Source organism: Acanthopagrus latus, chromosome 2 (assembly GCF_904848185.1).
Source record: "Acanthopagrus latus isolate v.2019 chromosome 2, fAcaLat1.1, whole genome shotgun sequence".
Classification (NCBI taxonomy): domain Eukaryota; kingdom Metazoa; phylum Chordata; class Actinopteri; order Spariformes; family Sparidae; genus Acanthopagrus; species Acanthopagrus latus.
The window spans coordinates 29,341,894-29,366,526 of NC_051040.1; the positions used below are offsets into that span (position 1 = coordinate 29,341,894).

The following is a 24,633-nucleotide window of genomic DNA, read 5'->3' on the forward strand; positions in this document are numbered from 1 at the left end:
TTAGCTTGCACAACTAACGACTAGCGGACCAGTATTGGCAACAACTGTGACAACTGACAAGCCAACACAGTACAGCAATTGGCTAACGCTCAAGTTATTCTGGTAGATAAGGACCAGGCAGCTAACTAAGCTAGCTAGCATTAGCTGATAAAAACTCCCTTGCACTGTCAAAACGACACAACTACAGCCTTGAAGGAGGGCATGCATTCGCAATGTTTGAGTTACAGATTATTTTCAAGCGGCTTTAAGTACAAACCGAGGTGAAGAACGTTAACTGTATCCTTCCTTATGGACTTCTGTGGTGGTCTGGAGAGCGCTGTCCAAAAACGTCAAAACACAAACAGACTAGATTTGCGGAACTGTGTTGTGTAACTGGAGCCAATCAGAGAGCAGAAACGTTTTCGTCACCCAATCAGACAACCGTAAGGGCGGAACTAATGAGCACGTCATAAATCGGAACAAAACGTTCGACAGAATAAAGTAGGTGTTTTGCGTTCAAGTGATATCTAATTTATCACTGCAGTCAATCAGGCATTCACTTTGCAAAACACAAGCAACCTACCCTCCATGTTGATTTAGGGTGCATGTATGTACTTGACATTATGGGAAAAGCGTGCAAGACTTGATTTTCAAAATAAAAAGATTCACATGTAAAGTTATTAATTTAGATGCCAGTATCAAGGCATTCTTATGTGAGTTTCTAAAACAGAAAAGGTGGGGGGAAATGGTGAGGGAAATGAATGAAAGAACACTACAAACTGAGAGGGGGTGGATAGGCAAAAAAAAACAAAAACAAAGATATTTTACATAGCCAGTTTTAGTTATGGTTTGTCATAAGATAATTGGAAATAGCAAGATAGTAAACGTCAAACAACATTTTATTACCTAACTTCACTATCTAAGATGTTGGCCTTCATTTACCTTAAATGTAGTGCAGTTAGTGGCATACGGTGGGCATGCAAAGTTTATCTTCGGTTGTCAGTTTTCAGCTCATAGTTTGTTGAACAGGGCCCAGATCTGCTTTTCTTCCTCCTGTTGGGGCGGGAGTATGCAATGGTCATTTTCAGTCCTTGTATGCCTTTCCTGACCTGCCCTCCGCCATTTGTCTCTCCCTGTAGGATGTCCAATGAGTTTCTTTGAAGACTGTCTATTGGAAAAAACATGGGAAAAAAACACATCTGCACTCTCCCTGGATATATTAGATTACAAAGAGTTTTTATTTTTTAATGCAGTTACTATTCTTGTTCAGTGAATGAAATACGTGTTGGAGGAATAACTTTTCTTGTCTTTCTTTAAACAAGAGGAGCAATACTACATTGTAGAAATACTGTTGCAAGTAAGAGTTCAGAACATTGCCATCAAAAATATACTGACAGTACTAGAAGTAAAAGTACCATGTACAATAATGGTGGAGGTGGAGCAGTTCACCATATATTCTGCTGGCTGTCTTAAGAATCATGTGTTTTTCATTGGGATCAACCTATCCATTATATTACAAATATTACATTATTTCCTTGATTTAATTGTAATCTGTAATTTATCAAAAATGTTGCAGCAGTGTGATAAAAAGTGCATAGCTTATATGTCTCCGTAATGTACCAGAGTGTTTTTTCTGAGTTGCATAAAGGAATACATCATTTATGATTAAAATTAAGTTCTCAGATGTGTTTTCTTTATTTAAAACTGACCAGGAAGAGGGAAGAGCTAATAAAGGAAATGTAGTGCAGGTGTGAAGGAAAGGGAAGGCAGACTGGGGAAGAGCTCCGGTTGCAGGGTTGGGCTAATTAACCGGATACAAGGGAAAATCAGGCAGTGAGGAGCACAAGAAAACTGGAGGGAGAAAAGATCACTGAAAAAGGGTGAAATATTATATCACATGATATCGTAATTGGCCATTCCATTAAACACATTAATTTGCTTTAGGCAATCACACACACATTATCTTGCCTAACGTGAAGTGAGTCCAGTTCGATTCCAACCACATAGTCAGCTCTCCTCACCAGTTAAGCTACGTAGCAGTCCTCCTCTTGATGCTGCCTCACCAGCAATCCTGTGAAGAATGTCAATAACCATGTTTCCATAAAGCATTTTTTTGCACATTTTGAATTGTGATTTGCACATCACATTAAAAAGTTTATGGAAATGGAAAGATTTGTTATTTTATGACATGGACAACATCCTCAGCCCATGGTAACATGAAGGGAAATTATAGGCTAGCTAACCTAACTGTCTGAACCGCTTATCCCTTTCCATGGGGTCGCGGGGTGTTGCTGCTGGAGCCAATCCCAGCCTTGTCTCAGGGCGAGGGCAGGGAACTCCCTGGATAAGTCGCCAGCTCATCGCAGGGCCCTCACTGATGAGCAATGTGGGGTTCAGTATATCACAAGGACACTTCGACATGTTGCTCAGCCCTGCCCGGAGCTGGGATTTGAACCAGTGACCTTCCGATCACTAGTCGACCTGCTCTAGCCGCTGAGCTACAGCCGCCCCCTAATTGGGAAATGTTTTATGTATATTCACCAGTGAGTGAGAGCGCTGTATCAGATGGAACTGAAGGAGATCATATTGACAACGCTGATTCAGATGGTACAGTATGGTTCTTATTCACAGCTTGTTGTCAGGTATAGCTCCTGTATCTGCTCACTGTTAATACATGGTGTAGGCAACTAAAGCCTAGCCTCTATAGCCTCAACTACAACTTGCAGGTCATGAATCAAATTACTAGAACTACTATTATGAGGGAAAGGGAATTTTTGAAAAATAGATGAGGAATAATACTGACAACTTTTTCTTTTTAATTAGAACATAAGAGTCACTGATTGACCTGACTCTGTGGGCTAATTGGAAGTAGATATAGACAGAGCTGGATCAGACATATCCAAGCCCGAGAGCAGCACCGCCAACGAGGCAAAGATTCTTGATGTGTTCTATTGCACACACAAGGCCTACTTACCACAATTGTTCTACCTGAAGATGATGTAAGCGCCTGCCAATGTGTCCTCAGGCCTGTCCTGTTTATGGCTGTGTGTTTGTGCTGTGTTTGCTTGTTTATCCAGGGTCAGGTTGCTCTGGGAGCAGGTTGAGCAGGGTATTCCAGACGTTTCTATCTACAGCAAAGTTTTTGGCCTTCTCCGAGGGATCCCAAGGAGGGCCAGAGATATATAAGTCATATAATCCCTTCAGTGAGTTCTGGGTCTGCCCCAATGCAGTGCCAGGCAGTGCAGTTGGCTGTGCCCTGAAAACCTCCAAAGGGAGGTAACTGCCCAGGAAGAATCCTAATCAAATGCAAGAAACACCTTAGTTGGCTCCTGTTGGTGTGAAGGAGTGGCCCACTCTGAGCTCCTCATCCTATCCCTAAAGCTGAGCCCAGCCACCCTATGAGGGAAACTTATTTTGGCTGCCTGTATCCACAATGCCAGTCTTCCAGTCAATACCCACAGCTCCTGGTCACAGGTGACGTTTGGAACGTAGATCAACAGGTAATTCGAAAGCTTTGCCTTACTACTGAGTTTCCTCTTCCCCATTATGGTCTGCCACAGTCTGAAGTACTGCTGATGATGCACCAAACCTCATGTCCATCTTACTCTCCACTTTCCCACCACCTGTGAACAAGACCCAGATATACAGTATTTTGCTTGGGGCAGGAGCTCACCATCCAACGGCAGGGGGGAAATCTACCATTTATTTACATAGAATCATGGCCTCAAACTTAGAGGGGCTGACCCCCATCCTGACTGGTTTACACTTGACTGCAAACTGCCCAAGTGCTTGCTGGAAGTGACTGACAAAAGCGGCCAACCAAACTGCATCATCTGCAAAAAGCAGAGATGCAGTTCTGAGGTTCCCAAACCAGTCACTCTCTTCAACACATCTGCATCTCGGATTAGGGAGGAGAGCTCTAACTTTAGGGAAACAAACGTAGCAACCAAGCTGCATTCAGGCCGGCAATGAGGGTTCTTTATTTGTGTTTATTGACAGCTTTTTTCTTTTTCCCTTCTGAGTGAGTCCACAAGAGTAAAAGCTAAAACATTGTTACACTCATGTTTATTGTAAATAGTTATGGTTGATTTATATCATCTACTAGTTTAATGAGAGTTATTGCATGCAATAGCTTTTGAGACTCAAATCAGGTGAAGTTAAAGGGTAATTCTTAACAGTATTCAAGAGTGATGTTTGTTTAAGAGATGTGATATCAAGGTGCCATGCAAGTTGGTCAGGTTTAAAGAGTATTACATTTTCATTGTTTTGGTAAAAAAAAAAAAAAAAAGGCACAGAAATAAGTGATGTCATGAAAGAGGACAAATAAACTGTTACATTTCATTTCCTTTCAAATTGTGTGCAGGAAACTGGTGTAGAGGAGAAGGGTTAGAGCTATCTGATGCTATATTATAGCTGGTCCTCTCAGATGCCACAGTGGAACAAATAGAAGAGACCTTGACAACCATTAAAGCCTTGGGAAGAGTGAAAGTCTGAGGAAGGATGTTTAACCCTCAATCCCAGTCACTTATGGTGCTCTGTGAACAAAAGTATAAACACAAAAATATTTCTCTGGATGCCCCCAGTTGAAGGATGTGAAACTTGCAAGCTGCATATGCCCACTGAGGGAGAAGAAGCCCACGGAGCCCAGTTGTCACATCCTACAGATGTGACAACTGGACGAGAGACACTTCTTCAAGACTCAGCACCAAGAAACTGTGCTGTACATTATATGTCATGAAAGATCTGTTGCTCAAGACCATGAGGCCCACACAAGAGAGTAATGTCTTCTGGCTTATGTCTTATGTGTTAGTGGTTGTGGCCGCTGCACAACACCCTCACCCAGTTAAGGCTGTGGTGCCCCCATGAGTTCTCCTTACCTCTGCCATGAATATGGACAGCTTCTTAGTGATGTTAAGGAATGAGTCACTAAACACCATATCCAAACCCAAGGGCACTGTTCTAGCCTATGTCTGTAAAGCTGAAATAGTGACTTAGCGTGTTTTCTAAGAAAGTGGATCCTGCATTATTCAACTGCAGACACTCCCCCATCCCTAGTGCTTGGAAAGTATACTCTTAGAAATAAGGGTTCCAAAAGGGTTCTTCTACAAGGGCTGAGGTTCTACCTGAAACCATTTGCTTCTGAAAAACCCTTTCCCGAAGAAAGGGTTTTTCAAGGGTTCTTGGTAACACTAATGGTTCCAATAAGAACCATTTTGATCCAGAGAACCCTTTAAAACCCCTTTCCTGAATAAAGGGCTTTAAAAGGGTTCTTGGTAACACTAAGGGTTCCAGTGAGAACTATTTTGATCTAGAGAACCTTTTTTGGAAGAAAGAGTTCTTCAGGGAATGTTGAAAGCATGGGTATAAGATCCTGTGTCACCAGGGACATACTTCCTGGTAATGCTTACCAATAATGGTGCAAAACAGGGTTAGGGTTGTGACTACTGATACAAATACTTTTCATATCCATTTTTTTTGTTTTTTTTTAAAGCAAGCTCTTCTTCTCCAGATCCTGTTGATCAAACTGCAGCATAATTGCCTGTCTTGGGATTTGAACACCTGCCACCCAGTCACTGGCAGTAGCAACTGAGCTAACCAGCTAGCTAGATTAAGACATCAGGTCCACCATACTAGTCTATTACCTTACACCTTCTGATAAGACATACAAATAATGGCAGTCCTATAACTGAAATGTTCTGTTACCAAATTTATTTTCACAACCATTAATTATAAGAGAGCAAGATCTTCATCAGCAAATCTTGTTGACCCAGGCAAAGATTAGCTGTGACAGGGATTTTTACCCCCACCCACCAAATCTAATGTCTGTACCATTACCCACTGAGCTATCCAGCAGAATTTGTAGATCAGAGACTCCTCTGACTCGCCACACTCACTCACACATCCAGGTTGACAGCTCCTTCATGTCAGTGGTCAGACAGAGTGAGCTGATCATATGTCTGTTTAGCTCTGTCTGTACAATGTGTGACTTCTGCTTTTAGGTCACAGGTTCAATTCCCATGTTGACAGATATCGTACCTTGGCAATGCCCCAATGGCAGTCTCAAAATTTGTGTGCAGAAATGCAGTTGTGCATTTGGAGGATGAAAGCACCAGTGTTATAAATGAAACCTGCAATCTTTAGGGGCCAGGCAGCTAAGCTGCCAGGACACTATTGTAGGAATTCTTCTTCTTCTTCTTCTTCTTCTTCTGAGATCATACTTCCCATGGTTGAAAACTCACCAAACTTTACAGAAATGTCTGACCCCATGCAAGATTTACTCAATTCCAAGGACATCATTTTAGAAATCTGCCTTGACAACTGCTGCCCTTTGAACACCAGCAGTCGGCAGAGTGGCCGTCAAACATTTCTCAATGTTGGAGGACAAATCCGCGGCTCCAACATTCCCCCACCAATCGCCTTCATGCAGTGAAAATTAAAACTGTGATGCTGTAATATCTATACAAAATAATCTTGTTGTGATTTTTCTTATTAGACTCTGTGATCTCCACCAAGGCCCAGTGAGGAAAGGCAAGGGGGGTGACTCAAGGTGGTCCTTAATTCTGAGGGACTACCACAAAATCAGGCAGCTTGTTGTTGGCAACTCCCTGGTGATGCAGGGATCAGAGATTCAGCTGGTGGAGGTGAATCAGAACACCCTCACCCAGTGGCACAACAGCAGGCAGAAGAGGCAGGAGCTTCAGGGTGCTGTGTTGCCTCCAGCCCGTCCTGAGTCTGAGGAGCCTCTTCAGGAGGCGAGAGCTCTCCCTGCTGAGCCCAGGTCAGCTCGACAGGAGCACCAGTACCACATGCCAAAGAGCACAGCAGGTCAGGCACAACAGAGGGCCGACAGCCTCTAGTCACCCAATCATACCAAAGGCTCCAGAAAAGAGGCTTGTACTTGTCACGCCGGCAGCACCTCAGATCCCCATGGCAACGGGACAAAATCTTCTTCATTTTGTCCCTGTGGTGCCTCCTGCAGCAGTTCAGGGCACCATCCCACCAATAACTGAGCACAGCACCACAAAGGAGTCCGGCCCTCCACCAAAGAGGCCCTACAGGAGAACAGTGGAGGCAAACACCTGTAAAAGGTGTGGCCAGTTCCGCACTGCTGAGACTGGACACAGCCAGTACCGTGGCAGAGTGTATTGCCCTGCGTTTGATCCGCTCACCAAACAGCAGTGGTTGGAGGAAATGAGGAAGAAATTCTCGAAATAGCTTGTAATATATTGGAAATAAATAATCCTTGTAAATAATAGTTACATTGTAAATAGCTTGAAATATTCTTTGTTTAAGTATGAGTATATTATCCTGTTTACTGTGAATAGTTGCATGATAACTCAATATTTCTACATTTGCAGTTATATCTATTGTAAATAGATAATGGTAATTGACAATTGTGTTGTATGTAAAGTTTAGTTTAGTTGTTACTAAACTAGTTATTGTTAGTTGTTTAGTTGTATTGTAAACTTTGGTTTAGTTTGGTTGTTACTTAAATGTTGTTTATTGAAGTATGGATACTGTGGTGTGAAAAAATCTAATTTTCTATATTTTGATTCTGTTGTAATTAAATCTTTCCAAAGTTTCTGTTTCTTCTCTCCATGAACAAACAAAGCTGGTGTACACCAAATGTACAAGTGGATGTTTTTAATGATGATAACGACAACATTCAACAACAGTAACAGTTTACAATTTAATTAACTTGACAACTCTTGAAAAAACAGCATGTTATTTCATTTCATTTATACAGGAAAAGATTAAAAGTTACAGGCAACAGTTAAGTTGTTACAGTTGTTTCCAAATTGCGTTCAGGCGGCTAGAAATGCTTTATAAATGTGCAAGATGGCCAATGTTTTCCTTCTTTCCTTCTTTTCTCCCTTTTTTCCTCTTTTTCTCCCTTTTTCCTCTTCCCCCTTTCCTCCCCCTTCTTCCCCCTCTTTGACGGACGAGTGTTCCCCAGCTTCGCAGATCAGACCTGCACAATGGTCAAGAGGAATTTTGGAACATTTCTCTTTACAAAACTGTTTCAGTTCAGCAATTGGGATGTCTGGTGTGAATTGCCCTCTTGAGGTTATGCCACAGCATCTCAATCAGGTTGAGGTCAGGATTTTGACTAAGCAACTCCAGAAGGTGTATTTTCTTCTGTTGAAGCCATTTTGTTGATGATTTACTTCTCTGCTTGGGGTCGTTGTCCTATTGAATCACCCATCTTCTATTGAGCTTCAATTGGTGGACAGATGGCCTTAAAGTGAAACTCTTGCCAAAATGGGAGTGTGCGGGGCAAATTCTATGTTAGCATGAAAATCACCAGGGTCTCTACACATGAACAGGAGCATTGAGATAATTGTTTGTGTACACATAGTTTGCTAAAAAGAAAGTTTTTTTTAACAATTCACCTTTGCAGTAGCTTGTTCCACTCCCAGTTGTCATGGCAGCAGACAAGAGTTAAGGTGGACCGCTTCTGTCTTCTGGCAACAACTATCCATGCGATATCTCATGTGACTTTTCCAGCTTTTGATTTTAGTATTGTTTTTTTTAGTATTCTTCTTTTTTTTTGGCCTTTTCTGGCTTTATTGACAGTATAGCTGAAGAGTGTGAGAGGAAACAGGGTAAGAGAGGGGAGTGACACGCAGCAAAGGGACCTGGGCCGGGGTTGAACCCGGCTCTGCTGCAGAGCCTCAGCACATGGGTCGCGCGCGCTACCAACTGAGCTAAGTGGCGCCCCCTTAGTATTGTTTCTCATATGAGGCTCCTTTTTCAACTAAGCTTTAGGAGTGTTCCACCTTAAATATCCTCCATGTTACGTTCAGGAATCGACACTTCTCGGCTGCCATGATGACTAGGAGTGGAACAAGCTACTGCTAAGGTGAGTTGTTCAAAAACTTTATTTTTAGCAAACTCTGTGTACACAAACAATGTTCTCAATGTGCGTGTTCTTGTGTAGAGACCCTGGCAATACTACGAGCAAAGTTTCAGCAGTTGAAACAGTCTTGGAATGTGCGTGTGTGTGTGTATATATATGTACATTCTATATATACACATTGATTCATACCATCTTATTTTTTGCCAGAGTGAATTTTGTTTATCAAGAAAAAAAAATCTGAAAGGGAAGTAGGAAATAAAGAAATTAGGGAAAGAACTTACTTCTTATCTCTTAGAAAAGATGATGGTGTCTTAAGGCAGAATCCTCAGTGGTGACCTGTATGTCTTAAAATAAATGATGACAAAAATTAGGGGTTGTACCAATAGATGTGGGGCGGACAGGTTGACTAGTGATCGGAAGATCACTGGTTCAAATCCCAGCTCTGGCCAGGGCTGAGCTGCATGTCGAAGTGTCCTTGAGCGAGATACTGAACCCCACATTGCTCATCAGTGAGGGCCCTGTGATGAGCTGGTGACTTGTCCAGGGAGCACCCTGCCCTCACCCTGAGACAAGGCTGGGATTGGGATTGGCCCGCGACATCATGGAAAGGGATAAGCGGTTATGGACACTGACATGATATGACCAATAAATGTGTTTCATTTGGATTACAAAAGTATTTTCAGAAACATCAGTTCTGTCTCTTCCATCTAGATTAAACCTTAGAAGAAGCAACTAGCTGCCTGATGAGAAGTAAAATGTAGCACATTAAGTACAAACAAGAGCACTAATATTTCAAATGAAGCACACATCAGCCACTAACAGGAGGACAGTTCAATGCTGCACTTCTCAGATTTGGTCTTGAGTCACAAGTTCAAAACAGTGTGATAGTGAAATAACTAAGCCTTACCCCAACACTGTAACACTGTACATTCTACATGTTTTTTCCTGTGTTGGTTGTGTTCAGAGGTGTGGTGGAAAGGCTGGGAAGGGTTTCCTCCTCATAAGAGCTGCAGCAGATTGGCAACAAGTGTACGCTTAAAAGCTATGGTCTTCACCCTGCCTGCTACCAGATGATTTCGTCAGTTCTTACATGGTTGACTCTCCTTGTGTTAGAACTTCTGAAGTGTACTTTATTTTTTGTGTACTTGTTGCTTGCGACCTAACTTTGCCTTCCCGGCTCCTTCTTCAGTGAACAGTGTCACCTTTATCAGCTCCACTCCGCCTGTTACCAGCCTACAGTACCTCTTTCTCCAGTTCACCCTGCCAGTGATTATCTGTGCCTCTCTGCCTATGCTATCTACCTGCACCACCATGAGCCAAATACACCGCACTTCTGGTGGATTCACTTCAAGTCGGAGCACAATGATTCACCTGTCTACTTCCCCAGTGTTGCAAAAAATACTTATCCAAAAGGTATATCCCTGCTATTCCTGCTCTGGTGTCTGCTTCTGGATCCAAACAACAACCTGCTAATTTGTAACATTTATGAATAATGCACCTGACAGTCAGTTTTTAAGGTGTGCAATTAAAACAAATGCTTTTTACAGGTACTTTCCAAGTTATATATTAGAAATACCTTTGACATTACCCCTAATTATAATGATAATTACCTAAAAAAATACTGAAAATTAACCAACTATTTGAGGATAATTGTGTCATATTTTCCAATAAGCAATTCAAAAATAGCTGGTGATTTCTTGATATAATTCCAGTTAACTGATTTTTCATTGTCAGATTGGTAAGAATGGTAAATTGTCAAATAAATGTCATTTCATGACCTGCACAAATTTGGAAGAAACTAGTTGGAAACTCAAATGGCATGATCAGCAGAAGTTGAGCAGGAAGCATTTGGATATTTCCTGGAATGCATTAAATGAATTATCAGTTACTTATTGTAACTACTTGTTAGATAAAAGCTAAATATTGCCATTAGTGTTGGTGTTACTAAATATATTTGAGGTAATTATTGTTGTAATTTGGGAGTCATATCAAAGGAATTTTAAACATATACCTTGGTAATTACCCCCTGCTTGCCAAAACATTTCCAGACCCGTAAAATGCAGTGTTACCACATATTTTACTATCAAACCATGTACCATGTAACCATTGCTTATGAAAGATGAATCCACTGTTAACTGCCTGCAAGGTCCTTATGCTTAGGAACAAGAGGGTGTAGAGCTATATCCCAGCTGGTTTTGATTATGAATGGAACAGGATTAGCAAAATATGCCACCAGTAAACCATTATTATGGTGATCCCCACACTCAGTGTTGTAATTTTACCTTGAAATGGGGCCATAATCCAAGGATTAGACACATTATCATGCCTGAAGTGGGGTAAACCTAATTTGCATGGTAAACACTGACTCACAGACATGGCATACCAAAATGTGGTTGTGTCTAGTTTCTAAATATTATCATGAGACAATACAGAATATTTCCTCTGTTGTAATACTAATTGATCACTCAACTGCCAGAAACCAACCATCAAATAGTTTGGTAGTGTATACATTTCTATACAAAATAGGGGTTTACCAACATCATCCATGACACCTTAATGAGTCAGTAAAACATATGCAACATAACATATTCAGTATAGCTGACTTTGTTCCTAACGTATTACTAGCAGCTTTCTGGGGTCATGATCACTTATGCCGTGTGGGTGCCATTCTACACAGTTCCCTGAGTAAGCAGGAGTATCTGTTAGGTCTCTGTAAAGGGTCATGACAACAGTGTGCAGAGACTGATGGATATCAGCTGTCCACGAATATGCAAGGATGGAGATGATTAGTGAAGTTAATAAAAATTATACTTCAAGGGGAAAACTAAATTAGGACCCGAATGCCAACAAATGGGAGACAGGACTGGGAGAAGAGAAGGGAGGTTTAAATAAAAAACTAAGCTTGATTACAAAAAACAAAAAAAAAGTATCAACTAAAGGCTAAAACAAAGTGCTCACAAAAGCAAAGTACAAATCAAACGAGAAAACCAGACACATACCAAACGGAGTAACAGGGAACATCACGGAGAGACGGTACAAACTGACAAACACATGAGGGAGAACAAAGACTATATACACAGGGACACTAAGAGAGGATCAGGAACAGGTGAGGGGTGAAGGGGGAAAAACACACAGGAGATATGGAAAAGCAAGAGGAGACACACAAGGGCATGGTTTCAAAATAAAACTGGAAATAAAACAGTAAAACACAGGATCATGACAGTTAGAGCCTTAGATCCTAAATCTGAATCAATATGGACAGATGATAAAAATCAGAGATGAAAGGTCAACATGGTCTTATAAACAGTTCTCTTTCACAAAGCTGTAGTGGTTCTCTCTCTCTCTCTCTCTCACACACACACACACACACACACACACACACACACACACACTTGTATATATATATGTATACACTGTATTATAAATTATTGTGCAAATATGATTTCAACTAAAAAAACATTTGATTCTTTTGTTTCTCAATGAAAGTTTTTATGTAATTGTGCTGCTTCTCCTTTCTGTTTGGATCACTGACATCAGTATCAGACAGGTTAACAAGTAACTAATTAGCCAGGTGAGCCTAATTAAAGGGAAGCCACTTAAGGAGGTTGTTCCACATTATTAAGCAAGTCACTGGTTTCATGCAATATAGGGAAAAAGAAAGATCTTTCGGCAAATGAAAAGTGTGCAATAGTGCAGCATCATTAAAACACTGGATATTTCACAGAACACTCAGGGGGATCAGGATGTCTTCATTTGTCCTGAAAATTTGGAAATATTTGTGTCACAGCAGCCAAAGGAGAAAATAATATAGAAAATAAACAATATGATAAAAGGTAAGAAATAGAAAAAGACTTGATATGCATCATATAGTAAGTAATATGTCCAATATAAACAGTGTAAAAATCATTGTATTGGAAAACTTTGTGTGTGATTCAGAGCGTAGATGGGTTTGTATAGATATCCACTGATGTTTAGCAAACAGGTATTTGAAGCTAAAGGTGCCTCTCGATGCAGGACCCTCCAGAGGTTTGCTGATGTGCATACAGCTGTATTTCTGCCACCCTTAACCAATGCCCACAAGGAGAAAGGATTGCAGTGGGCTCAGAAATATATGAAGACACATTTTCAAACTGTTTTATTCATTAATTGATGCCATACTACACTGGATGGTCGAGGTGGATGGACCTCTATATGGTTGGTGGATGGCCACCATGTCCCAACAAGACTATGATGTCAGCAAGGAGGTGGCGGAGTGATGCTCTGGGCTGGAATCATGGCAGTGAGTTGGTAGAACCCTTTAGGTGGCCTGAAGGTGTCAAAATGACTTGTGCAAAATATGTGGAGTTCCTAACTGCCCATTTCATGCTATTGTATAAAAAGAAGAACCGTGCAAAATCATTGTCATGCAAGACAATCATCATCATCATCCCATGCTGCAAAAGATACCATTGAGACCTTGGCTGCTATGGGCATAAAGGGAGAAAAAAAATCATGGTGTGGCCACCATCACCCCCTGACCTCAACCCTATTGAGAACCTGTGGAGCATCCTTAAAAGGAAGCTACCTCAAATAGCAGGGAGGCAATTCTGGCACCCTCAAAGGAAATACAGGCAGAAACTGTAAATGGACTTACAAGTTTAATGGAAAAGAGAGTTGTTAAGGTTATGGCAATGAAAGGCTCCTTTGTTAATGTGTAACCTGATCTGTACAATATTTATGATTGAAAGAGTTTTGATTTTAGAAAAATTCCACAGTCAATTCCTGGTAACTGTGGTATTATATCAAAGTGGAAGCAATTAGGAATGACAGCAACTCAGCCACGAAGTGGTAGGCCATGTAAAACAACAGAGCGAGGTCAGCAGATGCTGATGCGCATAGTGCACAAAGGTCGCCAACTTTCTGCAGAGTCAGTCACTACAGACCTCCAAACTTCATGTGGCCTTCAGAATAGCTCAATAACAGTATGTAGAGAGCTTCATGGAGCGCCACTGGACTGGAGACCAGTGGAGACATGTTCTCTGGAGTGATCAGGCAATCTGATCAACGAGTCTGAGTTTGGCGGTTGCCAGGAGAACGGTACTTGTCTGACTGCATTGTGCCGAGTGTAAAGTTTGGTGGAGGGGGGATTATGGTCTGGGTTGTTTTTCAGGAGCTGGGCTTGGCCCCTTAGTTCCAGTGAAAGGAACTCTGAGTTCTTCAGCATACCAAGAGATGTTGGATAATTCCATGCTCCCAACTTTGTGGGAACAGTTTGGGGATGGCCCTTTCCTGTTCCAACATGACTGTGCACCAGTCCACAAAGCAAGGTCCATAAACCTTGAGAGAGAGATGAGAGAGTTTGGTGTGGATGAACTTGACTGTCCTGTACAGAGTCCTGACCTCAACCCGATAGAACACCTTTGGGATGAATTTTATACATATATATGTATATATATATATGTATATATATATATATATATATATATATATATATATATATATCTCCCCTTCTCACCCTGGTGGGGTGGTATCTGTGTCATCCTAAAACTCAGGCCTGGGAGTTTGAGGGTTCTGCGCAGTATCTTGGCTGTTCCTAGGACTGCGCTCTTCTGGACTGAGGCTTCAGATGTTGTTCCTAGGATCTGTTGGAGCCACTCTCCCAGTTTGGGGCTTACTGCCCTGAGTGCCCCCACTACCATGGGGACCACGCTAGCCTTCACCTTCCACATCCATTCCAGCTGCTCTTTCAACCCTTGGTACTTCTCAAGTTTCTCGTGTTACTTCTTCCTGATGTTGGCGTCAGCTGGGATCGCCACATCTATCACCGCCACCCTCTTCTGCTCTTTGTCCACCACCACAATGTGCAGTTGGTTAGCCAGGAGCTGTTTGTCAGTCTGGAAGCTGAAGTCCCACAGAACCTTGGCCCTGTTGTTCTCAGCCACCTTCTGTGGTATGGCCCATTGGGTTTTGGGTACTTCTATTCCATACTGGTTGCAGATGTTCCTGTATACTATCCCAGCCACTTGGTTGTGCCTCTCCATGTACGCTGATACAGCTAGCATCTTACACTCTGCTACTATGTGCTGGACTGTCTCAGGGGTTTCTTTGCACAGTCTGCATCTTGGGTCTGATCTACTCTGGTAGATCCTGGCCTCTATGGCTCTTGTACTTATGGCCTGTTCTTGTGCTGCCATGATAAGTGCCTCTGTGCTGTCTGTCAGTCCTGCATTTTCCAGCCACTGGTAGGATTTCTTGATATCAGCCACTTCTTCTATCTGACGGTGGTACATGCCATGTAGGGGCTTGTCCCTCTAGGTTGTCTGCTCCTCCTCCTCTGCACTCTCATTAGGGTTCTGCTGCCTGAGGCGTTCACTTAGCAGTTCATCCTTCAGGGCCATTTTTTCGATGTATTCTCGAATTTTTGATGTTTCATCCTGGACCGTGGTCTTGACGCTCACTAGCCCTTGGCCTCCCTCTTTCCGCTTAATGTATAGCCTCAGGGTGCTGGACTTGGGGTAGAACCCTCCGTGCATGGTGAGGAGCTTTCTAGTCTTGATATCTTTGTCTTCTATCTCCTCCTTTGGCCAGCTTATGGGGTATCTGATGACTGGTAGTGTGTACATGTTGATGGCTCGGACGTTGTTCTTACCACTCAGCTGACTTTTCAGGACTTGCCTTACTCCCTGGAGGTATTTGGCTGTGGTTGACTTCCTTGTGGCCATGGTTTCATTAGCCTGTGGTATGCCAAGGTACTTGTAGCTGTCTTGGATATCACCTATGTTGCCCTCTGGTCGGTCAATCCCCTCAGTCCTGATCATCTTGCCTCTCTTTGAGACCATCTGGCCACACTTGTCCAATCCGAATGGCATCCCTATGTCATCGCTGTAGATCCTGGTGGTGTGGATCAGTGAGTCTATTTCTCACTCATTCCTGGCATACAGCTTGATGTCATCCATGTAGAGCAGGTGGCTGATTGTTGCCCCAGTCTCGGGCGACTGTTCTATCAACCAGTAGCTGGTGCTTGGCTCCTCTGGTGTTACTGCCAATTCCTTTCTGTGCCTCACTCATGTATTGAGCCACATGCATACTCATTTTTGCCAGAATGATGCCTGACAGGGCCTTCCATGTTGTGCAGAGACAGGTAATTGGCCGGTAGTTGGATGGGATGAGTCCCTTCTGGGGGTCCTTCATGATTAGGACTGTCCTGCCCTGGGTTAGCCACTCTGGGTGGGCCCCATCCCTCAGCAGCTGGTTCATCTGTGCTGCTAGGCGTTCATGGAGTGCAGTTAGCTTCTTCAGCCAGTATGTATGGATCATATCGGGGCCTGGTGCTGTCCAGCTCTTCATCTTTGACACTCTTTCTTGGATGTCTGCCATTGAGATGGTTACTGGTTTTTGTATATATATATATATATATATATATACAAAATAACAAACAACATCATTTGAATGTTTTCAGGGAAATCTTCAACATGATTAAACTATTTTGTCCCTGACTATTAAATGAATCAAAACAATTTGAGTTATGCTCCAATTTTAGACAAATTTGTGACTTTTATGATATACAAAACATTTTGCTTACTCTGTGGATGATATGGGCAGAACCTTGGGCATTAAATTTTCAAATGCCCTTCAGAAAAAGTCTGTTGTTCGTATTTAGTGTCTGAACACGCTAAATGAAATCACTGACCAATATAAATACTCATCTTGCCATACACACATACACACAGCAACCCATCAAACATGAGTCGTCGTGATGTAATTACTTTTCATTTGATGTGAAAAATTATTCAAAGTCAATGAGATGGAAAGTGTTCTGCAGTCTATCACAGGAACTGGCATTGTTTACTTCCCTCCAACACATCATTTGCTCTATCTCGCAGTCACAATTATTCTCTCTGTCTTACTGTCATACACATTCCACAACAGTGTATCACAGCATGCCTCATTTAACCAGACAGCAGTGTGCGCATGCGTGTGTGCAATCCCTTATGTTTCTGTTGCTGCATTGTGTTTTTGTCTATTTGTTTTCATTTGGATGTCAGCTGGTGTTTGGATGCATCTGTTATAAGATAAATCTCTAGTTGAGATACGGTAACAAACATCATTGTATTGTATATACGTTCATACCCCATTTACACCTTGTATTAGTAGGTGATACAGATGTAAAACAAATGTTATCTCAGTAAGGAAGAGTAGATGTTAATGTGCGCTAACTGAAGCATGCAGACATCAAGACATTTCTGGAAACAAAGTGTTTATGTGTTTTTGTTGATCTTAGTGTTGTAGAGGACGGAGTTCATTTGGTATTTAATTGCCAAATTGCGGTGCATATGGCAGTTCTGTTGCCAAGAAATTACATTTGTATATTGCTGGCTTTAAAAGCTGTCCATGATCTTTCTCTAACCGTTTTCAAGTGCTGCCAATGACTTAACATAGCCATAACAGGATGAATACTGCTGTCAATACAAGTAGAAAGTGTATTGCAAGATTGCTGATGACGATTATTGAAGGAAACCAAATGAAATGCATTGTTAGTAAACATTTTCACTGATGCATTCAGTATCAACATTTTTATGACTTAACAACATTTACTCATGCCGTAATTAGCACCATTATGTTTTCCTCAAAACACACTGACTGCAGAAAAATTCGTTGTATACAGACATAATTTCCAGGAGACAGGTTTGTCTAAGGAGTTCCCAATTTCCCAACAACCTAAAAAATATATATATGTATATATATATGTATATGTGTATATATATATATATATATATATATATATATATATATATATATATATATATATATATATATATATATATATATATATATATATATATATTTGGTTTGATTCTCTCGAATTTAATTGCTTTAAGTTAGCATTCTAAGAGTAAATACTGATTGCACAGTGTAATGGCTGTAGAAAAATATCACCTGCATATAGAATGTTTCCCTTTTAGTGTTACTTTGACTTTTGTAATCAGTCTGCTATTGGGCTGAATTTTCCTGCAAAATGGACAAATTCAGCGCAAAGGAACCACAACCATAACAGGATGATACATTGTTTTCTCTGCTTGCTGTCCCCAGGTAGAAGTGCTGCATCAGAGTCCGTTCCCTTATTGATATTTGTTTCCTCTTACTACCAAGACTTGAGACAGTTTAAAACCAGCATGATTTCTACTAGATCATCAAGTAACAAAACCTGCCTATTCATTAATAAAACTGTGTGTTTTACTCAGCATTATCATAGCACTAAGATTGGGTTATTGACAAGGTTATTGAATTTTGAGAGAGGTGACAGTTAGTGAGACAAACCACAGATTTACTTTTTACACATTTATAGTCAGGCATAATTCAGCCTTTGTCCACCTGATGGCAGTATGACTCCAGCTCTGAAACTTCCATTGAATACTCCCTCTTTGTTCTCCTGCCAATTTCTCCTCTTCTGTTGCCTTTTTTTCCTTACAACATCTATGAGAGAAGAGAAAAAGAGGAAAAAAGTATCCTCGGGTTAAAATAAATAGCCTTTCACAGTTAATTTAATTGACTATTTTGTACAAAATCGAGGTAATTCCGCCTTGGCTGCAATAGCAAACAAGAATAGCATTGCCTTGGCAATCAGTTACCACGCAAACACAGAGAAAGGCTTTAATCTGCTTCTATCACAGAAAAGCCACGGCTGAAGTTTATTCAGACACTGTGAGGCACCTGTTTTCTTAATTGTTGTAACATCTCTGCAGAGGAAGAATGCAACCACTGGAGCAAGGAATAAAGGACAATTTGTAAAATATTTAATATTCAACAAGATGAGTCAGAGAACAACAGAGCATAGGGACAAAATGATAAGTATAGGGCACTCTATTTGAATATGTGTCTTATGTCCCTCCAGCATTACTCCAAAATTGATATACTATATTTACATTATCAGGATGTTTCATTTCCTCCATCAGGGGCCATTTTTTCTAGAACTATACAATATTTATGTCACATTAAAACACCTTGGAAAAAATGGCTCATTGAGAGGAAACTGTTATTATCTTTTAAATTTCCAGAAATGTCAATGCTGATATTTTGCTACATTTCTATTTCTATAAGGTGTGAAATACTCTCTTTGTGTAATTTTAGAGGTTCAGAGTTGAGGTCAGTGTCCAGAAGTGGTCCTTATCCTCCACTCTCTAACTTCTTAATCATCTTTCTGTCCTGCTGGCTACATGCATGTGTGAGTATACGTGTGTGTGTGTGTGTGTGTGTGTGTGTGTGTGTGTGTGTGTGTGTGTGTGTGTGTGTGTGTGTGTGTGTGTGTCCCTCAGTATCTGCCTGTGAAACAGAGAGCATGTCCGTTGGAGGTGTTGCTGTTCTCGCCTGTCCTGCTACCTCCAGCTGCGTGTCTACCGCCCCCCACAGGCCAGCCGAGGTTACCCCATGCTGACCTGTTTAATTGTCTGCCTGTCCCAGGGCCCACTGGTGAGTGTGTGTGTGTTCCTGCTGCGCTGAGAAGGACAAGGGCGACAACACACACACACACACACACACACACACACACACACACACACACACACACACACACACACACACACACACACACACACAGGTGTGAATGCATGCAAGCACGCACGCACGCACACACACACACACACACACACACAAACACACACTCATGCAAGATACACACGAGGGGTAAGAGCATTAAAAGACGAACAAAACCACAGTGTCTCTGTTAGATACTGTCAGGCACACATTGTAAGTGTGTGTCCCATTAAAATGTGCTTATATCAAGGAGCTGGTCTCAAGTCCGCCTGTTGTTTTGAGTGTGCAAAAACAAGTGGACACATCCCACACACAGATTCAGAAACTGCGGTGTCACACTGGCAATTACAGAAGCAACTCAGAGAACCAAGTATGTTATATTAATGATACAGCAGGAGCGAGAGTATTTATGAGTTTATTCTCCTCCTGGATTTCCATCTGCATCTGAATAACCAGCATCATACATTCACGAAAGTTGGACTGAATTTACAAATCAAGTGAGTCAGACTGATGGGCACTGAGGGATATGACCACTTAAATGTGTCATGTTGCTGTATTTGAAATTGTAAAGATGAATGGTGAATGATGGTGATGCCTGTCATGATAGTGGTGATACTTGGAAATAAGAGCACCCACACTAAACTCCTCTGAAGATTTTATTGTGTCACCAACTTTTCAATGCACATACCATTAAAGACCAAGTGATCTAATGAACAGTGGTACAGTAAAATAATTGGAGTGAGCATGTGGTCATCCTCTTATTCTATAGATGAAATTATTTTTAAATGTTGCAAGATTGCATTGATGTGCATTTGTTTTTTTAAATGTTATGCAATTGCATGATAGGTTCAAGAGTTTAAACCTGTTAATTAAAATAGGACATGCTTTCAAAAAATGTGGCAACCACAAATGGTTTACGTTGATACGTGAGTAATGAATACAGAATGAGGAGGTCTTAAAAATTGTTATTCAATCAGGAGAAACACAGAAACAGCAGACAGCAGCCTTGTCAGAAACTCTTTGCTCCTCTGACTCTACAGGGAGATTTGGTGATCGAGGGGAGTCTGCCCTGAGCACCAGCAACAGAAATACCCCCACTGAGTCCAGACACTGGTGGTGGTGGTGGTGAAAGATGACTCTTCTGAGACTGGAACGCTGATGGGAATATGAAACTTATGAAACTAAGGAATTTGCAAAGACTGAGTGGCGCTGGGCAAATGGAACTGATGGCAAAACAGCTGCATGAAGGAAATAAAGGCACAGAGAGCATTGCATTTAAAAAGACAGCAGCAAGATGATCTGAACACTGACGGTGTATCATTGTGCTATGGGATAGATGTGACTGGCTGATGTGAACAGCTGAAATCAATTGACAGCCCCAGATAATAAGGCAGCAAATTAGGACATGCGTGTGCCTGACAGCGAAGTGAGAGAGGGAATGACGTGATGTATGAGTAATAAATTAAAGGCCAAAGGATGTAATAGAGTCGTCCTCCTGTCTGAACTTCCACCAGAGCTTCATTTAAAAAACAAACACCAGGTCTCCAGAAATAAACAAAGTAATACTGCTTGATTCTTGATAACCCTTTAATTGCCCCCTGGGGACAAGTTTATTTATTTTTTTAATTAACCAAGTAATGCAGTAAATCTATTTATTGCTGTTTTTCTGTGGCCATGTGGTGGTGCTATCACCAAAAGGTCAACATCTCTTCCACACAAACCTTTAACAACATTTCATTACCATTAGCTGTGTAAATTTTGAGCTATTTGATTAAGAAACATATATATATATTTTTTTGAGCTGTAAAATAAACTGTCCAATATAAAAAAATACGATATGTTGTCACAAATTCAAAATGGCAGATGGAAGTAAGTTGCATCAAATCCCTCTGGAATAACTGTTAAAGCCTCCTTTTCTCAACCAGACAGGACTTGGTCAAATGGTTTTTCAGTAAATAAGGTGTTATAAATACTTTTATCCAGATTTTACAAACATTACATTTGGAATAAAAAAAATGTAGGCCATATAGGCAGAATTAATCCGCTGGCATAACATGCACCAAGAATACACAGAAAAAAATTCCAAGAAAAAAGTTATTAAAACCAGAACAAGAGTTTGTCTTAAATCATTAATATCATTTTTACCTATCTGTTTTATAACAAATATAGAAGAACATTACTGGCATGACCTTTCACTGCTTTAAGAATAAAAAAAAAATCTATATATGACATGGTAAATCTCAGGTCAAGGGAAGCAATGCCACGGTCATTTTATTCATTCATTAACTCATTAAATTCTACATTACTTATTGGCAATACTTACCAGCTATTTTGCCGAGATGAGCTTTCAACTTGCAGGATGAATGTTTCTCTTACGAATGGGGTCATACTGTTTTAACCTAGCTGAGATCTGATCACATTGAGAGTTGGGCCGTGCCCTGATGCGTTCTGGACAACGCATTCCCATCACAGTGTGTTCTGTGTACATTTCTATGGGCTTGAGTTTTTTTCTAAATCAGATGAAAAATACAGATCATGTCTTAAAAATAAACCCTGCCGGATTCTACCATCAAATATTACAGCAATAATCACTGTGCAAACTCACAGAAAATTATTTAAATTTCAAACAACATGAAATTTAAAAATATTAAATATGCCAGGTTGAAATGTGGGAAAATGTAGCAAATGATGCACAAGACATCTTGAATGTTTCATGAAATGTAATGTAACATAATGTTTTTTACCTAAATTCCACCAGTGTGTCCAGATTCCAACTAGAGGATGCATGTGTATACAAATGTCCCTGGCAGCTACGAAACTAAACATGCTGGAGCAAGCATATTATGACTAATAATGTCATTTTAACACAATCTTTTCTGACTGTAAAGCTAAAATCAGGCTTGGAAGGCTTAATGCCAGGTGTCAATAGGGTCTTTGTCACTGACAACCAACTTTCATGAAACCAAAAAAAAATTCACCTTTACCGTGCTACAGCAAACACAATGGACTTGGCAGCAAATCATGGGAATAATTATAGTGTAGATTAATAATAAATCTATACTTTGTGTCATGGTGGAGGAGTGAATGCTTTCCAGTGTGTCTGTGAAGTGAGAGCTGAGAAGGTTTTCATAGTGTGGTCTCAGTCGCGGATCATAGATGCTCAGCCACCCCAGGGCAACACGGGGCATCAGGATGAACTACAGGCCAGGGGAGGGAGGCTGACATGTTTCTTAACTGTGTGTGTGAGAGAGAGTGTGTGTGTACTGCATATGTGTGTGGTGTGTGAGTGTGGAGATCATGGGTGTGTGGGGGCTATTAGTGGGAGGTGTGTGACTTGGGGGTGGTAGTGGTTGCAGTAGGGTGGATACTGAGGGCTGGTGTGTGTATGTGTGCGTTTGCACTTCCATGCCAGCCCCCAGGCCGGCCCCATAGTAATTACACACTCCAGTGACTGGACTGGAAGGGAAATTGAAGGCCTGGGCAGGAGGCCCCAGCTGCCTCACTCTCCCTCCCCATCAGCCTGCTGCTGATTGAGCTTGCCTAACACACACACACACACACACACACACACACACACACACACACACACACACACACACACACACACTATACACATATACATATATATGTATATATATCTATATGTATATCTATATCTATCTATCTATCTATCTATCTATCTATCTATCTATCTATCTATATATATATATATATATATATATATATAGATATATATAGATATATATAGATATATATAGATATAGATAGCCAGCCATGCCTGCACATGCACCATGATGCACATTTTTGCTCTATTTCACTTTTGCATATATGGGCACAGTCTCACTCTCTCCACACACTCCAATCCTCAGAGGAAATTCTGCTTTGTGTTGCGGTAATGAGATTCTCACACACCCGGCCTTATGTACCAGCCCAGGCCAATAAAGGGTGGGACTCAGTGAGTGAGGGGTTGTTGTTCATGTATGTGTATGCATGCCTACAATATACGTGTGTGTGTGTTTGAAGGTGGTAGCATGAGCTCATTCAGCCAGCTTCTCCTCTGTTTTTCTTGATCCTCAGATCAAAATGCCATCTCCCCCTCCATCATCCAGAATGAGGAGGTTCAGGTGGTGTGGTTAAAAAGAGGATAGGATCCTGATATGATGTCTTAAGATAAATCTAAAAAAAAACAACAAACAAAATGGCTTTCATTGATTACCCAGCTACCCTGTTTTTCCTTTGGAAAAGGCATGTCCATATCCATCATGTGTCTGTGCTGAAAAGGCCCTGGCCTACACCCAAGCACTGTCATTCCTGATCAAGATAGTTAGGTATGGTGGATGGGAAGTGGAAGGAGGGGTGAGTTTCAGGTTGGTCTGTTTCACAGCCAAATTGGCATTTGTTCCTCATCAGTCCCTTTCCTTGTCTGTTACACATATACCACCCTGAACTCTCTCGACAACTCAGTAGCACTGAATTCATATGAGTCCTTGAAAGCTTGATACAAAGTGTTTTGAACGCAAATAGTTGATATAATTGTGATTTATTGTACTTTTTGTATTGTTTCTAAGATATTGTGGTATTTTTTGAAAACTGACACTGCCTTATCATCTGCGTCTGTACCTGAGAAAAATGTGTCTTAAAATTTAGTCTTAGTCATAGCTTAGTATTAAAAAGTACACTTTTTGTGTAAGTAAACAGATTTTTGTAAGTCAAAATATATCAACATTGACTTTTGGTTTCACACAGGACAACAACAGTAATCTCTTGTGTGTAAGTCTTGGTGTGTTTGACCCATCCACCTGCCCTTACCTCCTACCAATACAGAATTGCTCTTGCTTGCTCTTACCCTTTGATCTATTTCACCTGAATGTCTCCTTGGCACCCATCATAATTACTATGGCCACTAGAGGTCATAATAACGCCATAGAATTATGAGCTTTAGAGAGAATGGTCTAAACACAATGCACAGTTAGTAAGCTGGAGAACACAGGGAGCAATTAAATTGTGAAGAATCAGATATTTTTTTTTTCTCAGGTGTTGGTGAAGATCAAAAAAAAAATGCATGGAGAGAAAGTACTGGACTTACATGAATCAGGTGCATATAAACCTAACTGAATGGTAATGTTGCTCTGCCTGCACAATGAGTAAATCAAACAATTGCTCGCTAATTAAACTTAGCTATACACTACATACCATTACACTACATGCTCCCATGCTTTAAAAAATGCAAGTACATGTGATTAATAGACAGCAGCTCAGAAAAATATGAAGTCAAATAACATCAA

At 41.0% G+C, this 24,633-nt stretch overlaps 1 protein-coding gene and 2 long non-coding RNA genes across 7 annotated transcripts in view; 1 reads left to right on the top strand and 2 right to left on the bottom strand.

The window, feature by feature from the left end:
• bcas3 (BCAS3 microtubule associated cell migration factor) overlaps positions 1-372 on the bottom strand; it is a 345,864-nt gene extending 345,492 nt beyond the window's left edge. For all 4 annotated transcript variants that reach the window (XM_037120193.1, XM_037120185.1, XM_037120201.1 and 1 more), the window contains exon 1: positions 257-372. The gene's annotated coding sequence lies outside the window, so the exon portion shown is untranslated. The remainder of the gene's footprint in view (positions 1-256) is intronic.
• Positions 373-1,780: 1,408 nt separating this feature from the next.
• Positions 1,781-5,081, bottom strand: LOC119031656. Its single transcript, XR_005078664.1, has 3 exons — positions 4,857-5,081; positions 2,954-3,602; positions 1,781-2,050 (listed from the first exon to the last, which is right to left on the bottom strand). It is a non-coding gene; the product is annotated as an uncharacterized LOC119031656 (long non-coding RNA).
• Positions 5,082-8,526: 3,445 nt separating this feature from the next.
• Positions 8,527-20,724, top strand: LOC119011318. 2 transcript variants are annotated; one of them, XR_005072161.1, is made up of 3 exons: positions 8,527-8,842; positions 19,132-19,285; positions 20,389-20,724. It is a non-coding gene; the product is annotated as an uncharacterized LOC119011318 (long non-coding RNA). The 2 variants fall into 2 exon arrangements; XR_005072162.1 differs by lacking the exon at positions 8,527-8,842 and adding an exon at positions 12,622-12,672.
• The last annotated feature ends 3,909 nt before the right edge of the window (positions 20,725-24,633 follow it).